Here is an 18,130-nt window from a genome sequence, read left to right on the forward strand (position 1 = left end):
CTCCCATGTGGGGTCATGTCTGCCCTTCTGTGTCTATCCCCTGGAGCCAATCCAGCAGAGCCCCTCTTCCTGGTCACTTTCCTCACTGTGTCTGATAGAAGGGCAACCTTCCTTCTCCCACAGGTCCTTCTAACTGGGTTGAAACAGAAAGCTGGTGGGCCTGGGATTTCCTGGAACCAGCAAAAATCTTCCTATGATGGGCATCCTCACCCCATCAGGCCCTGCCAGTTTGTTATGCCCTCAGGAGCCCAAGGCCTACTCACACGCTGCCTTCTCTCCACCATCTTCTCTCACTTCTCCCTGACTTGGGTGCTCTTACAGAGAATCCTTGCCAAGCATGGAAGAACCCTGGAAAGGTCGTTGGGTCCATTCTCCAGGCTCCAGCTGGGCAACATCTCTCTGGAGCAAGTAGACGAGGGGCTTGCTGGGACCACACTCCCTGACTTTATCACCAGGGAGTGGGACAGAGACCCTTACGGAGGGCATCTGCCCTAATGCCAGTGGGAACACTCCTGTGGATCCCTGCCTGTACCCTAGACTGCACCCCCCACATCCCACCCACCCATGGCCAAGCCAAAGTGATGTAGAACTGGTCTTGCTAGTGGGCCATCTGCAGCCCTGGACTTTGTCACTGACTTGGACAAGTGAGCCTCAGGGCCATGGCTGCTGTTGGGATGCTGCCCTGCTGGACTCGCTGCTGCTCCAGCCTCCCTGTCCCAGGAAAGCTTGGGGCCCATGAGTCAACCTGTAGGTTTAATACACAAACATGTATATACAGTTCACAAGGAGTGGGAACAAGTGTTAGTCAGGCCTGTTTTGGTTTACCTTAAAGTCACAAGTATTTAGAATTCCCACCCTCAGCACCAACACATTTTTAGCAGCAATTATGACTTTCTGAGCTATCACCACAAAGTCCAATGCATTTTATTAGGACACATCTGTGTGATATAACATGGGTCATATGGATATGTAGTTGTGAATGCCAGTGCATTGGGGGGCACCTGTATGTGCCAAATTTAGTGACATAACAAGGTCAGGTCTTCTCGGCAATGCTCTCTGTGCTGTGGGGTGCATGTTGTCCACATTGTAGAGTGGATAAAATTGATGGGCCGTTCATGGGAACTGCTGCATCACACAGTGAGCTGGGGTTCAGGGACACTGTCTTAAGAGCCAGTTTGTGTCCCGCCACAAACCCCAACCAGCCAAGCCAAGCCTTTGCTACTTCAGTCTCCAGACCGACAGACACAGCAGGCTGCTTACTTATATTTATTGCTTTATTTTCCCAAGCCAAACTTGACACTGGTGACCCCCAAATTCCTTGTTCCTCAGTTTTCCTCCCTTGCTGCGCCTTCCCTCAGCCGCAGCACATAGGCATGCACAACAGGGCCTGGCATGCGGGTGAGGGCAGCAATCAAGAGGCTTGGAAACCCTTCCTGAATGAATCAATGGAAACCCAGTCCACTGAACAATGCTTAATCATGTAATTCATCTGTTCAGAGACGTATAGTGAGGAAACGACTTGTGTATCTGGCAATTGGCAAGACAGTAAATAAATCTTGGGACATCCGCCTATGAAATATTTACAAGTCAGGTTTTAAAGATTTATTGTGAACAGTTTTGACTTGGGGGAAGAGTTCATTCTATAAGTTTAAGTAGAGGTGGCAGGATGGACATCCGTGTGAAGAGAGGATCCGGATCCACAAGACTTGAAGAGGATATGCCTGAACAGAGGTAGTTCTCTGAGTGGGAAGCCTATAAATGGTTTCATTCTTCCTCTTTGTGACATTCTGCATTTTCCATATTTTTACAATAAATGTGTCCCGCATTTATAATTAGAAGAAACTACCAATTAAAAGCCCTGAAGTTTGTGATGATACCCCCATAACCATCTTTGCCTGGTGCAGCGAGGTCTGTCATTGTGGTCTGAGAAATGAGATGTGAGGTGGGAGGAGGCTGGTCTCCAGGTCCCCGAGGCTGGACCAAGGATGCGGCCAGGAGGGCAGCCAGGGAATGGGGTTGTCTGCAAGGACCATTCCTATGCCGGTCACTGTTCCTGCTGCATATTTTTTTTTTTTTTTTTGCTGCACTGGGTCTTCGTTGTTTCATGCAGGCTTTCTCTAGTTTCGGTGCTAGGGCTTCTCATTGTCATGACTGCTCTTGTTGCAGAGCACAGGCTCTAGGCACGCGGGCTTCAGTAGTTGTGGCTTTCAGGCTCAATAGTTGTGGCACATGGGCTTAGTTGCCCCATGGCATGTGAAATCTACCCAGACCAGGGATCAAACCTGTGTCCCCTTCATTGGCAGATGGATTCTTAACCACTAGACCACCAGGGAAGTCCTCCCACTGCATTTTTTTTTTTTTTTTTCAGTTTTATGGCTCCTCAGTGATGGAGGTGAAGTAAGATAATAATACTTTAGTTCTTAAAGAGAGGCAAACCTATGGAACATTTTCTTTTCTGGGAAGATTGAGAAGTGTCTCTGTCCAGGAGGCCTCTCTGCTGTTCTGGTGCCCTCTCCCAAAGGCTGGCTTAGAGCTTGGGAATCCAGTCCTAAGGGTTCGCCAAACGTCTTAGGGAAGTGAGTGTACCTGATGGGCTCTGTGCCATTTAGGAAGAGTGGGCCTAAGTGGTGAGGAAAGAGGCCAGGACAGCATCTGCTCAGGGGTGCCTTGGATCCAGTGCTGAGTCTGGAGTTTTATACCAGGGAGGATGTGGTGACATCCCTGGGTGGGCTTTCATGCAATCATTTTGGTTAGCCCTGAGTCATTTGGTGACCACTCTTTGCAGGTTGGCACTCTGTTAATGTCATAAACAGCAGGGGTTTCAGAACTCTGAGGCCAGGAATGGTATCAGGACAGCTGCCTGAAATGCAGTCATTCATTCATTTATTCATTGTTGTTCAGTAATTCAGTCATGTCTGACTCTTTGAGACCCTATGGACTGCAGCATGCCAGGCTTCCTTGCCCTTCCCTATCTCCCAGAGTTTACTCAAACTCATGTCCATTGAGTCAGTGATGCCATCCAACCATCTCATCCTCTGTTGTCCTCTTCTCCTCCTGCCCTCAATCTGTCCCAGCATCAGGGTCTTTTCCAATGAATCAGCTCCTCACACCAGGTAGCCCAAGTATTGGAGCTTCAGCTTCAGCATCAGTCCTTCCAATGAATATTCAGGGTTGATTTCTTTTAGGATTGACTGTTTTGATATCCTTTCTGCCCAAGGGACTCTCAAGAGTCTTCTCCAGCACCACAGTTTGAAAGCACCAATTCTTTGGCACTAAGCCTTCTTTATGATCCAGCTCTCACATCCATACATGACTACTGGAAAAACCATAGCTTTGACTATATGGACCTTTTTCAGCAAAGTGATATCTCTGCTTCATGTAATATGTAATTATTGATCACCTAGTCTCAACCATTGAAGGTACAATGATGAACAAAGCAGAGTGGACCAAGCCCTCCTGAGAGACATAAACAGTGGGCAGATGCACAAATAGATGCAAAGTTATGTGTCAAATAAGAGGGGAAAGAATTGGGTTTTGTGAGGAAGGAGGAGGTAGAAACAGAGCTGGATTCTGCTCAATACATCTGGGGTCATGTACTCTGAACTCTAACATGCCACCTTCATGCTTCTGCTATTTAACCTCTGCATGGGGAACACGAATGTGAATCGGAAGGTGCCTGTCTTCCAAAGGCTTTTGTTTGTTTGTTTGTTTACAGGTTTATTCAACATAAAACAACCCCTTTCCAAAGGCTCTTGTTAGTTGCAGTAAGATGAGAGAACTCTAGTGAATTGTGGTTTTCATCAATATGACAGGTTTACATAACATGGGACCCTCCTATTACAAATACTTAGAGTTTCTGGATAAAATAGAATACCATCAAATATTTGAATACAGAGCTGAACTTATAAGAAAGGAAGTGAAATCTTCAGGGGCAGGAAGTAAAGAACAGTGTATCTGCTGACTCTGTAGCAGGGATTAAGGGGAAACTGTGTAAAGAAACTCTCAAGAAACTCGTGATGGAGATTGGGTATTAGTACTCTCACAGGCACCAAATATGACATGGGTGTCGGCACACAGACTCATGCATGAAATTGGGTCCCTGATGAGAAAGTGACCAGAAGAACTCTGCCCACCACCTGGTTAGAGGCAAGAGGCGTATCTCTAACTGGACCTCTAGGTGAAACAATTCTGAGAAATCAAAACCTCATGTCTGAGCCACGTGAACTTGGAAGCAGAATGTATACTATCCACACAGTGTGGGGATCTCTAATCAAATAAATTAGCATAAGAAATTGGTTCTGGACTGGTGCTAACTCTTTGCTATCTGGTAGACACGGAGGAAAACCACTCTGGAGGGATACTTCTGCAATCCAGACCAAAAGTATCCCAAGAGAAGACTGTGCTCATGGAAGAGGAGCTTACCCTAAACAGTCACACAGAAAATGACCCACCATAAGCCACAGACAGCACATATATCATATATCATTGAGGAAGACTAGCACCTCAAGATTTTGAGATAATGGTACACTTTGAAAGAGACTATAAAATTATATTGAGGGCTTCCCTGGTAGTCCTGGGTTTAAGAATCCACCATGCAATGCAGGGCACACTGGTTTGATCCCCGGTCTGAGAAGATTCCACATGCTGAGTGGCAACTAAGCCCGTGCAACACAACAACTGAGCCTGAGCTCTAGGAGCCTGGGAGCCACAATTACTGAGCAGTGGGCAGCGACCACTGAAGCCCACGTGCCCTGGAGCCCATATGCCACAAGAGAAGCCACCAGAAAGAGAAGCCCATACACTGCACCTAGAGGTAGGCCCACTCCTGGCAACTAGAGCAAGCCCACGTGCAGCAATGGAGACCCAGTGGAGCCAATAAATAAATATAAATATATACTGACATGTTTAAAGAAATGTAAGAAGAAATAGAAAACACCAGGGAAGAACAAACACTATAAAAAAGGAACAAGCAGATTTGAGAAACACATAGAAATTCTATAGCTATAGAAAGTAAAAAGTGAATGGTTAGGTAGTAGGTTAGATGCAATGACTGGTTAATTAATAGAGTAGATAAGTTCCCAATTTGAAGTCCTTAACTTCATGACATCTGCACTAAATGATACCAAGTGGAAGACAGGGTTGAAGAGTCACCTGAACGCAGCACAGAGGAATAAAGAAGTGGAAACTGTGGCGCTTCCAGAGGAGAAACCTGGCAAGCTCAGCCTTGGCCAAGTGACCAAGTTTAGCATCACCAGTGATAAGTTATCTTGAAAATATGTACCCTTTAACTAATAGGGTGAGAAGAGCATTTCACCTCTGTGGTCTTCCTCCCTGAAAAATATAACCCCTGTCTAACCTTGAGAAAATCATCAACAAACCCAATATGAAGAGCATTTTACAAAATATCTGATCAATACTCCTCCAAACTAGGAACGTCTAAATGTCTTGTCACAGTCAAGAGGAGCCTAAGGAGACCAGACAGCCAAATGTGGTGTGGTGTCCTGGCTGGGATTCTGGGACAGAAAAAGGACATGAGAAAACCCAATGAGATCTGAATAAAGTATAGTTTCATGAGTTAAAAGAAAAAAAGAAGTGAAAAGTATAAAAGGCAGTTTAAGACACATGGAAACAGTAAAAACAAAGTCCAATATAAGTCTGAAATGAGTTTCAAAGAAGAGAACAGAATGAATAGGTGAAATAGACAGTATTGAAAAAAATGACCAAAAAATCTCCAGAATTAATAAGACATATAGTACCTCAAAAAAAAAAAAAAAAAGCATAGTAACGTCTAACAGGAATTTACAAAAAGAAAGTATCCCTATACGTATCATGTATAGCTTCCCTGCACCAGCTTCCCTGGTGGCTCAGTGGTAGAGAGTCCGCCTGCAATGCAGGAGACCCTAGCACGATCCCTGGGTTGGGAAGATCCCCTGGAGAAGGGAATGGCTACCCACACCAGTATTCTTGCCTGGAGAATTCCATAGACAGAAGAACCTGGAGGGCCCTAGTCCATGAGGTCGCAAAGAGTCAGACACAACTGAGCGACTAACAGGCTGATTTGACTTGAGTCCCTTACTTCTGTCTCCTACCCAGACTCAAGAAAAGGGAAGTAGCTCACTTCTGGGCTCTTTCTTCAGCATCATCATTTCTCTGATCTGCAATTACAATTTCCCCCCTGGAGAAAGGAATGGCTACCCACTCCAGTATTCTTGCCTCAAGAATCCCATGGACAGACGAGCCTGGTGGGTTACAGTCCATGGGGTTGCAAAGAGTCAGACATGACTGAGCAACTAAGCACAGTGTCCGTATATAGGGGTTGGGAGGCTATTATTTTGTCTACTGCAGGGTTTAATCACACCAGAGCCAATAGCAGATACAAACACACATACGTATGTATTGATATATGCGTTTAAAGATTTATTTCAAGGAATTGGCCTATACAATTGTGGGAGCTGAATAAGCAAACCTAGAATTCACAGGGCAAGCAGTCAGGAAAGGATGATCACAGGCATTGGGCCAAAGCCCCTGTTGAGGGGAGTCAATCTCTCTCTCTTTCCACTGTGCTTTTAATGTCTTCTGATTATTTAAACCAGGCCCACCCAGGTTATCTAAGATAATCTTCCTGAAAGTCAACTCATTATATATTTTAATTACAGCTGCAAACTTGCTTCACAGCCAACACCTAGATTAATGTTTGATTGAATAGCTGGAGACTGTAGCGTAGCCAAATGGACACATCTAGATGCTGATACAGGGTCAAAGGGCAGTGACATTCAGGACAAGTATGGAACAGAATGTGGCAGCAGGGAGGAGAGGTGAGGACCCCTGGGCAATAGGCCTGCAAAAGGAGAGATTTGCAGGGGGCTTTGCTGACATCACTGATGGGAGGAATGGGTACGTAGGGGTGAGCTTCTGCAAGGGGCCTGAAATGGGGCATGGCATCTTCTCCTTCCCACAGTGAAAATCCCGTTATCAGTCTGTGCTTCCCTCCCCTCCACAGAGCAGACCCCCAGTGTATCACTAACATCTTGACAACCCTTCCTACTCTGCCCGCTGGTGTTCGTCTCTGACCTGCTGCTGCAGTCAGAGCCCCCTGGGCTGCAGACATGGGTTGGTCAAGATACTGGAAAGGGGGTGCGCTCACGTCTGCCGCCCCCAAGGCTGCGGCTTGTAGGTGTCAAGTATTCACTTAGCTAATCTTTCTCCATCTACAGATGCTTATTGATGATTTCATTCAGGAGTCTTGAAACCTGCTGGGAGAGAGCACATGTGGATGATGAAACCACATTGCCTTGCACTTGCTGTCCAGAGCTCCAGGCGAGGCAGCGGGGATGTTCCAAGGAGCTGAGAGGCCAATGGAAGTGCACAGTCAGAGCTAGTTGTGGGGTGCTCCTGGCTGCTGCCATGACAGTGCTGACAGAGCCTTAGCATGCAAACAGACCCCATACCCAGATGGGCAGATGGCCAAGGGGAGGGCAGAGGAATCAAGGGTGCGCCTCTCAGTTTTACCCTCATTCCTTTGTAATGGGTTTACAGAGGTTAGGCCTTGTCTCCAGGAAGGAGATGCTGGAAAGAAGGATTTGGGTTAGAGTTCAGGGGGACCTACCTGAATCTGAGGTGATGGTTCCCGAAGTGTGGCCCCTGTACCAGCAGCATTGGCGTCACATGGGAGCTGGTTAGAAATACGAGTTCTTGTGCCCTATTGCAGATCTACTGAATCCAAAACTGGTGGTGGGGCACACCGCTTTAACAAACCCTCTAGGCCACTCTACTGTGCCCTGAAGTTCAAGAACCTCTGCTCCGAGGCAAAGCACACATCAGACCACTAATTCGTAAGCAGAGGTCACTGAGGTGGCTGTGGTAGTCTTGTCCCCACAGTATTCGTTAAAGTGACTGATGGGAAGTAACCGTATTAAACTGAAATGGTTGCCAGGAATGTGAGTATCTAATGTGGAGTTGTAATTGATGGGAAGAACGTTGAGGAGCATTCCAGGCAGGCCAGTGGAGGCCTCCCAGGGCACACCGTGGAGAGAGGAGGTTGGGGAGGGGAGGGTGGGGTGGACAGAGCCTTCTTGGGCTTGACGAGCATGGTGGCCACGTGTTGGAATTGGGAGAATCTCCAGGGGATCTTGGGCACACAGGTGTGCTGTGCGAGGCTGAGTTCCATTTTAACCTCTTTCTTCCCACAGGTGGTTTGGAAATGGCAAATTTTCTTGGAGGTCAAGATCAGGGGTGTTCTAACTAGTGATATTTATAGCTTAAAGCTTACTGTAGGTAAACAGGGAATTTGAAAAATTGGCTAGCTTTCCCCCTTGCTCTTGCTCCTGCCCTCATTTCCTGTGTTTAGACTGGACATTTCACGTCATAGAAAAGACCTTGATACCCTGGACGACCCCTCTGGACAACAGGGCGACAGTGGAGGTCCCTGTGGCCCACTCCCCTGAGCACTCCCTGGGGCCCTGGGCAGCGGAGGTGGGAGGAAGCAGCTGAGGGTGCGGGTACCAGGGAAGGATGTTTGATTGCTTTTATCTAATGTACTTTCTGATGGGAAGGAGGCTAGCATGCCTTGCTTGGCCTCCTGCCTTGACCTTTCCCGTAAGAGTTTCCTTTCCTCTCTCAGTTCAACCTAGCACCCAAGGAAATTTTCCAAGAAAGGTTTTCAGCATTTTCTGCAGAGCTGACGGTCCTCTCCTACCAGCCAAAGGCTGGATCCCACCCAGTGTCTTCTACCTTGCCCTCTCCAGACCCTGCCAGTGTTTCTTCCTTTCCCCTGCTCCTTGCTGATCTGAGGAGTGGAGTGGGGAGGAAGGCAGACAAAGCGGAGGGCAAGGGGAGGCATATAGGGGTCCAAGAGGTGAGGCCGTGGAAGGGGTGGCCCTCAGTCCAGAAAGGGCCGGAGATAAATTGAAGTGGTGGAGAGAGGGGAACTGGAATAGAGGCTCCTTTTGGGGCAGATACCCTGGGCCACTGTGCTGGCCAGGGGTGACCAAAGAAGACCAAGCAGATGTGCTGACCACCTGCATTCGGATGTAGTCTTCAGTGACAAAGCTGCCGACCCCTGGAGCAGGGGGCGAGACAAGCAGACTCTTACCCATTTAAAGACTAGACACAAGACTGGACTTGGACCAAATCATATATGTTGTTAGAAATCAGATCGCCTCTGTCAGGTACCAGATCCTTTATCTTTCAAGTCAGAATTCCCATGTCCCAGAGAGCCTCATCAAAGGCCCGTTTTCCCTCCAGATTCTTCTGCAAATTTAGCCAGTGACATTCTGTTAGGAGAAATCCCTGGGGCTCCACTGCAGGCAAACCTTCCATCCATAGATGGTGTCGTGCATCTATGTGAAGTCTAACAAGGCACGAGGCTCTGCCCTCATGAAACAAAAGTTAACAGAGATAATCAGACAAGACATCTTCCCACAGCTGCCTTCTTGCTCAGACTGTCAACATAAAGCCCTAAGGGGATTGATTTCAAGACCCCAAATAGTGGCTACTGAGTCACCATTTTAATTTAGTGATTAGTCCCTGGATTCTATATGGTCCCAAAGGGATCTTCTTTCTTCCTAGGTGTGGGGTTCAATAGCTGTCAGAAGTGAGGCTCTTTTTCCCTACGGGCACCTGCCAGCTCTCCTGAAACCAGGGATGGCTCCATTAATGTGCACTTGGGTCTTTCCCTGCCCCACAGCCCACTTCTGCCTCCCACCACTTACCCTGCTCCCCATTGTCTTTGGAGCCCCCTGCTTCCCTTTCCTTGGTCTTCAGATGCTCACCCCATCCCCACCTCTCCTTAGTCATCAGGTCATGACCTTCTCCCTTGCTGACGTCCCCTGGTCTACTGACACACCCTGACTGGAGGCTCCTTCAGTCTTGTCCCCAGATCCTTCACTGGCCTCCCTGACTCTACTCTGTTACAGGTTGTTGTTTTTCAGTCGCTCAGTGATGTCTGACTTTTTGTGACTCTATGAGCTGCAGCACACCAGGCTTCCCTGTCCTTCACCGTCTCCTAGAGTTTGCTCAGACTCATATCCATTGAGTCGATGTTCCCATCCAACCATCTCATCCTCTGCTTCCCCCTTCTCCTCCTGCCTTCAGTCTTTCCCAGCATAAGGGTTTTTCCAGTGAGTCGGCTCTTCGCATCAGGTGGCCAAAGTACTGGAGCTTCAGCATCAGTACTTTCAACGAATATTCAGGGTTGATTTCCTTTAGGATTGACTGGTTTGATCTTCTTGCTGTCAAGGGATTCTCAAGAGTCTTCTGCAACACTACAGTTCGAAAGCATCAATTCTTCAGTGCTCAGCCTTCTATATGGTCCAACTCTCACATTTGTATATGACTACTGGAACATGGGAAATAGATGGGGAAACAGTGGAAACAGTGTCAGACTTTATTTTGGGGGGCTCCAAAATCATGGCAGATGGTGACTGCAGCCATGAAATTAAAAGACGCTTACTCCTTGGAAGGAAAGTTATGACCAACCTAGATAGCATATTGAAAAGCAGAGACATTACTTTGCCAACAAAGGTCCGTCTAGTCAAAGCTATGGTTTTTCCTGTGGTCATGTATGGATGTGAGAGTTGGACTGTGAAGAAGGCTGAATGCCGAAGAATTGATGCTTTTGAACTGTAGTGTTGGAGAAGACTCTTGAGAGTCCCTTGGACTGCAAGGAGATCCAACCAGTCCATTCTGAAGGAGATCAGCCCTGGGATTTCTTTGGAAGGAATGATGCTAAAGCTGAAACTCCAGTACTTTGGCCACCTGATGCAAAGAGTTGACTCATTGGAAAAGACTCTGATGCTGGGAGGGATTGGGGGCAGGAGGAGAAGGGGACGACAGAGGATGAGATGGCTGGATGGCATCACTGACTCGATGGACGTGAGTCTGAGTGAACTCCGGGCGTTGGTGATGGACAAGGAGGCCTGGTGTGCTGCGATTCATGGGGTCGCAAAGAGTTGGACACGACTGAGTGACTGAACTGAACTGAACTGGAAAAACCATAGCTTTGACTATATGGACTTTTGTCAGCAGCTTTACTTCCAAGGAGGAAGCATCTTTTAATTTCATGGCTGCAATAACCATCCACAATGATTTTGGAGCCCAAGAAAATGAAATCTGTCACTGCTTCTACTTTTCCCCCTTCTATTTGCTGTGAAGTGATGGGACCAAATGCCATGATCTTAGTTTTTTTTTTTTTTTTTAATGTTGAGTTTCAAGCCAGCTTTTTCACTCTCTTCTTTCATCCTCATCAAGAGGATCTTTAGTTCCTCCTCATTTTCTGCCATTATAGTATCATCTACACATCTCAGTTTGTTGATAGTTCTCCTGGCGATCTTGATTCCAGCTTGTGATTCATCCGGCCCAGCATTTTGCATAATGTACTTTGCATATAAGTTAAATAAGCAGGGTGACAGTATACAGCCTTGTCATACTCCTTTCCCAATTTTAAACCTGTTGGTTGTTCCATGTCTGATACTAACTTTTGCTTCTTTACATGCCTACAGATTTCTCAGGAAAGATGTAAGGTGTTGTGTGTGTGGTGGTGTATGTGTGTACACATACCTCATCGTATTTACAAACTGCTCTAGAGGGGTTGAGCCCTGCTTAAACCATAATGATATTCAATAAACATTTGCTTATCACATTACTTCAAGTGTTCCTTCTGGGAGAAATTAGCAATAATGTACCCCTGTATCCCCTGCCACCTCTAGCCCCCACTAAGATTTGTTAAAGCAAATAGACCAAGGGAATTGTAGACTGTGTCTGCACCTTTCCCAGAGGGAGGCACCGTTTCAGTCTTCATAAGGAGACACGGCATCCTGTGAAGGTTAAGTCTTGACTTGTGTGTTTTTTGAACTAAGCAAGGTCTTTGGGAGCTGATCCGCTGTATAGCCATGATGGCCCTGGGGTCACAATTGTGATGGTGTCAGAGAGAGAGGTCCTCAGCTTCCTAAGGGGATGTGTCAGCAGGGGAGTAGCCTAAATAAGGGAAGCGATGTTCAAACAGAGCTTGACAAGGGGAATCAGGCCAGCAAGGAGGCAAGGGGAGGGGTGGGAGAATGTTCTAGGCATAGGGAAGCATACACAAGGACTCTGAACCTGGATGAAAAGGACCACATTCAAAGAGTAGATACAAGTTCAGTGTGTTGGGGCTGCTGAGCCAGGAGACCTCTTAAAGGTTTGCAGGCTGTGGGCTCTGGTTTAGATCAAGTCTAGAAAAGCCAATCAGTCTGGAGTTCTGTCCTTCATAAGGTCCAGACAGATTGGTGGGTAGACGTTTCTGGCCTGTGGAGAAATGCCTGAAGACTGACCCTGCTACTTGTGAGAATTTGCCCTCAGCTAAGGCAGCAGGACACCCTACAAGACAGCTTCGAAAGGCTGGAGGGGAGGCAGTTTCACTTTGTGGAGACAAGGAAGGCCCCTCCATTCCACATGGGCTTCCTGTAACTACTTGGCTTCCACAGAGGAGAGGTCCACACGTTTAGGGAAAATTCTCATGGAACGTGAGTCAGGTCCCTCCAGGAATGGAGAGAATGTGGGAGAGCCTGGGGATAAGAAGGAGACACCCAGGTCAAGGGAGTGGAGCCCAGAGGCAATCAAATCAAGGATGGGAGGGGAAGAGGCATAGGAGGCTTTGGCTGTCATGGTGTTTGTCCACAAAGGAAAACCATGAGCAATAGAAGAATTAAGAAAACATCTGGGTGAATTGGGAGGGACATGAACAGCTAAGAAAGCAACCTGCTTTCTCAGTCACCTGAAGAGTGGGTGAGTGCAGACTCTCTGAAGCTGGAGGAGGAAATGTAGTGGGCCCGAGAGAGGTAAAGATGGTTTCTAGTAGGGTCAGCTGAGGACATCTGGGCCAGAGGGACAGGATTCTGTCATTGAACAGAGTGAAGAGGACCAAGGGAGTTTCAGGCATGCTTCTAGTGATTGCCAGAAATCCTTGGCTTGTAGCCACATCACTCCAGTGTCTTCTGCCTCCAGTGTCCTGTGTCTCCAGATCCAAATTTGCTCTTGTAAGGGCGCCTGTCATTGGATTAAGGTTCACCCTACTCCAGGATGACCTCACCATAAATTGATTATATTTGCAAAGATCCTATTTCCAATAACGTCACATTCACAAGCACCAGGGGTTAGGCCTTTGACATATCTCTTTGGAGACACAATTCAGCCCATAATATCCAGCAAAGAGGCTGGGGACAGCACAGGTCATAGAAAGTGTCCCTAGCAGAGGCAGAGGGTGAAGAGAGAGGTAAGATCAGTCATGAGGACCATAAGATGCTGGGGGACATAAAGATCATAAAGATGCTGGGGGGCCACCTGGGGGACTGAAAGGGAGAGGAGCTTGTGGGGAGGGGAAGTGGAGGCCCATGGGTCATGATGGCGACAGATATTCTGGGTTTCCTGCCAGAGTTATCTGCAGGTAGCGTGGTTCCTTTGGGTTCATATCCTTGATATTTTGACTGTCATCAATCAGTAGGGAATGGAGACCACCAGCTTCCACGTCCCTCTGGGGATCCTCAGGAGGTCAAGGGTGGGGTCTGGATTTGTGCTCAGCACTTACAAAGGACACGTCTTCCTCCTGATGCATCTGACAAAGCCTTTTCCTCCTGCCATGCTTCTACTAGCAGCCAGGAAAGCAGAAGGAAGTCATGCCACAAAGTGTGGCAATTGTGCTGTGTTGGGGCATCTGCCCTGAACATCTTGTCCTGCTGGCAGGGGCGAGCTGGAGTTTCCAGGGAGCTGCTGTCACTTTTAGATTGATGGGGTCTTGGAAGGAAACGGGCACGTGTGAGGACCACTGTGGTTGGGAATGGGCAGGGGAATGCTGGAGTGAGCAGGATGGGGCGTGAAGATGCTTCTGTGCAGGAGAATGTTGCTGCCAGGGGCGGCCTGTCGCAGGGGAGCATGCCTTTCTGCAGCTTGTGTACGTCTCTGGAACACTACAGCCTCAGGAGGCGCTCTGACATCAGGACGGCCAGTGAGGAGGACAGTGACAATGAGCAGACCCGGAGTCTTGGCGTCCATGCACGCCCATGTCCTGGCCTGTCCTGGTGGGCAGCCGGCCCACTCTTGTATCAGGCGTGTCTGCTGTCTTTGACTCTATTACAGGTTCTTCAAGCTTGGTTCTCAGATTTCCAGTGACTTTAATTGGGCAGGGTGTGCTGTGGTTTATCAGGAACCCGGCGGCCTCTGAGAGGGTGAGCACAGGCTTCCAGGCAGGGCTTCCCTGGGTGAGGATTCCTTCCTCGGCCTGCTGGGGCACCTACCATTCCCTATAGAACCTCAAACTCCTCATGGGGCAGCCTCAGGGTGACATCCAGACCTGCCCCCCTTCACTGCTCAGTGTGACTCCAGTCTTTCTGTTAAAAAGCCTGGCAAGAGGTGAACATGAGTCCAGGGTTTCATTTTTCCAAATGAAGATGTTTGGGAGCTCTGATGTGCAGCTGGCCCTGGGTGTCACCCTGCTGACAGTGAAAGAATTAACAAGAATTTGCTAAGTAGTTGATTTATCTCCTTGGGAGATAAATGGGCACAATAGAAGGAGAAAAGGAAAAAAACCCCTATATCTTCAAGGAATTCACAATCTGCTTTAATAATTTTACATCTTCCTACTCGTGGCTTACAGGTGCTGATGTAATCGGTGGTTACATTCCCTGAAGTTCATTCTTTCCCGTTGATTTGTTTATCGTCAGATATTTGCCGAGCAGATCACCTCTTCCTCATAAAGTAGTAGCCAGCCGTGCTTTGCGGTCACTTCCCTCCTCCGCCCACTGGCTGGCGACGGCTCTGTGCTGGATGCCAGGATTGCTGTAGGGCCCCAAACACGCAAGGTCGTTGTAATCGCAGTCTGGGCTCAGGGCCATGAAGGAACAATGGAGAATGTATGACAGGAGGGACATTCTTCACCATCATATAGATACGTGAGTAGAAGCTAAACAAGGGAGGGGGTGGAAATAAAGAGCCCCCCGCCCCAGACCCTGGTAGACAGAATGGGCCCCACCCCCAGAAGCTCTAAGGTAACACGTCATCTCACACAGGTGATGAGTTTTCCAGCCAGCTACAAATTTTACTGCCTGTTACCCCAGACCGTAGCTAGGGTAGTACGCAAGGAGAGGCCGTAGTGGCGGGAAGCTCAGCGAGGCCAGAGGTGGACGTGAGCTGGAACAGGGAGGCCCTGCAGGCTGGGGTGCTCTGCTTGATCTTGATCTGAGCTGGTGGAATTCCACTGGAGGGATTTTTCATGGGTCATGAGAGGCTCTGATCTCCATCTTCAGAAGATCACGCTGACACACCATGTGATTGTACTTCTTTAAAGTACAAACCCGGCAAACTACGTGAGCTGCTAGAGGACAGGCGATCACTACCCTGGAGGGGAGGGTGACTGACAGGGTGCCCGAGGCTGGCTGGGAGGCTAGAAATGCTCTCTTTCTTGGTCTGCGTGCTGTCCCTCTGGCACTGTATCAAGCTGACTTGTGCCTTTTTGCGGTGAATGTTATCCATTCTTCAAAGATCACTCTGGCTGCTGGCTAGAGAATCGATTGGAAGGAGTGGGCTTCAGGAAAGCATAGACCCACCTGACCAGTAGTGGCCAGGTGGGCCTGCCAGCCTCTGGATGGAGAGCGGCAGTGGAGGCGGAGACACAGCGTGGCTTGGAGCCTTGGTTTGGAGGTGAATCCGCAGGAGGCAGTGTAGGGTAACATGGTCGTTTGAATTTCAGATACTAGTTGTTGGGAGTAAAGTCGAACCGTATGGGAAGTAGGCAGTTGAGGTGGGAGGTCTGCAGTCTAGCATGGACTGGAGGCTTTGGCATGCCACGAAGGTGAGCTCTGTGGTGGATGAGCAGGATGCCCATGGGGTATGTGTGTGCAGAGAGACAGACAACGGGCCTAAGGATGGAACAGAAAGAGCTCCCACAGGAATTTCTAAGGAGGAACACTTACAGAGACTGCATGAGTTCGGGAAGCAATGGCATCAGAGATGCTGAGGGAAACAAGAGTGTCAGGTGCTGCAGGACTTAGGCAAAACTGTCATCGGATTTGGCACTGGGTTTGGCAGCTAGGTAACCAGCTATCTTGATGAAGACAGCTTCATTGGTGCCTTCTTTGCCCAAACTCTCATGTGATCAGGGTGCTGGGTGGAGCAGAATGATGGTGTCACTTGGCGTACCTTGGGTGCTACCATTTACCAACTGTATGATAAGAGAATTTTGTAAGCTTAACTGAACCTCAGTTCCCTCGTCCTTAAACCAGCAGAATCGTATTTGCCTCTCAGGGTATGAGGATTCACTGTATGCAGCAGGTGTTTATTAAACATCTATTATGTGCCAGATGGAGAAGGCAATGGCACCCCACTCCAGTACTCTTGCCTGGAAAATCCCATGGACGGAGGAGCCTGGTAGGCTGCAGTCCATGGGGTCGCGAAGAGTCGGACACGACTGAGCTACTTCGCTTTCACTTTTCACTTTCATGCATTGGAGAAGGAAATGGCAACCCACTCCAGTGTTCTTGCCTGGAGAATCCCAGGGACCAGGGAGCCTGGTGGGCTGCTGTCTATGGGGTCACACAGAGTCGGACACAACTGAAGCAACTTAGCAGCAGCAGCAGCAGCATGTGCCAGATACTCAGCCAGATGCAGAAGATACAGACCAAAAACAAGCAGACAAACTAATCATTACACAAACAAGGAGATGTGTGGAGAACTGCCCTTCATGCTTCCCTGTGGCCGCGAACCAGCCTTCTTGGGCAGAGGGGTCCCTCCTTCCTAGCCAGCTTCCCAGGATTCTGGGCTCTTCCAATACATGCTTCCACACCCTACTTTCTCTCTGAAAAACTCACTTCCCCTTCCTTGAGAGCAGGAAGGGAAGGGCTTAATCTGCAAACCCTTCAGGGAGGTGAGGGAAAATATTAACATCCCATCTTGTTTTACAAAGAATAGGAGGAATATAAAATAGGTGAAGTTTCTATATTAATACAGTATGAGTGGTGTTTTCCTGCCACAAATGGATTCAAAGTTTCCCGAATGACGCCTTATTTCACCTAACAAATTACTCTTGTGCCAACTTCCAAAAAAAAGACAAATGGTACTTGTTTTCCAAGAAGGAAAGCTATTCTGACTTAAAAAATAAAAGTGACTTTGGAAATTTCTAGAGAAGAATTTGGACACATACTTACATAAATGTCAATGATAATTTTGTTTCAAAGTTTTTATTTTTCTGGGAACCCTTGAGCACCATGGTTCTAGTTAATCTAAAGACTAAATCACAGGCTAAATTCATTTAGTCTGCGTGCTCGTGTTTCATCTCTTCCAGAATTTTTTTAAATCTACGATTTCTGAAGCCCATGCCACATGTCCTGCTCACCCTGGGCCATCTCTCGCCCTTCGCTCTTTCATCCTCCTTCACAAATGCCACCAGGAGAGTCTAGACATCTGACTTCCTCGTGGCTGGGGCTGAGCTTCAGACAGTCACCACCAGGAAAAAGCCAAAGGAAAACAACTGCAGCCAAAAGTGTTTGAAGATTTCTGATATCACTGCAGTGTCCCTTCCGCTGCCACGGAAATCCACATGTTTCTTTATAGATAGTGCTGATTTTTGTACATCCAAGGGCCCTCAGGATTCAGTCCTATCAAAGGCCTCTCCTAGTCACAATAACAACAAAAACTACAGAATTATGTGGCTTGGGGCTTGCAGTGTCCTATTCAATTTTCTCTTACCTAGAGGCCTTTAGGTGAGATTTTTTTTTTCTAAGCGAGTGGACTAAACTAAAAAATGGCTGGAAGATCCTGATCTAACCCAATTCCTTGGTGACCTGGATTGGAGAGGTCCTTGGCCCACCCCGCACCCCCACCAAGCAGTGTGACCCATGGGAGAGACCACTGAAGTGCTGTGGTCCTCTGGGCTTGCTGTGGCATCTGGTGGACTCCCGGCCTCCACTGAAGCTCCTCCAGTCCTCCAGGGAGCAGCTCCCACAGACCTCTGATGGCCCTTTGAGGTCACATGAGGAGAACCTGCCAGACAGTAAGGTCACGGTGTGGAGAGCAAAAGCTAGTGAGAGGGTGCTGGGCAGAGACGCCTAGGGGCCTCCCTGATGGGCAGAACCAGAGTCTCAGCTCTCCAGACTGGCCACTGCCCTCT

General features: G+C 48.2%; 1 protein-coding gene across 1 annotated transcript in view; it reads left to right on the top strand.

Annotated features, from left to right (window-relative positions):
* The window catches only part of SLCO2A1 (solute carrier organic anion transporter family member 2A1), a 90,583-nt gene that overhangs the window by 17,231 nt on the left and 55,222 nt on the right, over nucleotides 1-18,130 (top strand). The window lies entirely within an intron of this gene.

Source organism: Bubalus kerabau, chromosome 2 (assembly GCF_029407905.1).
Source record: "Bubalus kerabau isolate K-KA32 ecotype Philippines breed swamp buffalo chromosome 2, PCC_UOA_SB_1v2, whole genome shotgun sequence".
Taxonomy (NCBI): domain Eukaryota; kingdom Metazoa; phylum Chordata; class Mammalia; order Artiodactyla; family Bovidae; genus Bubalus; species Bubalus kerabau.